We start from the raw sequence: 670 nt of genomic DNA on the forward strand, positions 1-670 counted from the left end.
GAACAGGAAACATCATACCAGCATGAGTGGCATCTCCCACAGTTTCTTATTTGACAATGCTTCCCACGTAATTTAACATACCAAATAAACCTATTTAGCTTAACATCTTTCTTTTACAAGGTGAGAGTTTTTTCAGGAGTGCTCTAGGAAATCTCAAAGTTAGTTTGAAGTCAAAAAGACTCCAGTTAGAATTTGATTTTAGAAAGTTGTCAAAATGTCAAAAAGTTTGAACACTTGACTAAAAAAAATCACAGGTCACTGTGAAACAATACTTATGCATTTAACCAAAGTGACGATTAAAAGATTTCAAAGACAAACACAAAGTCACACAGTTGTAAAAACAACAACAACAAAATAAAACAAAAACTTAGCTCTTTTAATATTGAGAAGACTTTGTTTTCTTGAGTAATCAAAGACCTGATAAAGACAACATGAAGCACAGGAAATTCCTTTAAAACACAAAATCTTGATTTCCTAGGCAGATTAGTTAAGAGGTAAAAAAAGAATCTTTTTACAATTTCTTATTAAGAGAGGACCCATAATCTAAGAAAATTGTGTTGTTTTAACAGAGAAATCCAAGTTCTAGTTTTGCATCAGTGTACTACTTAATTTAAAAATTAAGGCTAATTTTTAAAAAACTCACATAAATAAATCCATCCGATCTTAGCCA

Source organism: Pteropus alecto, unplaced genomic scaffold (assembly GCF_000325575.1).
Source record: "Pteropus alecto unplaced genomic scaffold, ASM32557v1 scaffold76, whole genome shotgun sequence".
In the NCBI taxonomy this organism is placed as follows: Eukaryota; Metazoa; Chordata; class Mammalia; order Chiroptera; family Pteropodidae; genus Pteropus; species Pteropus alecto.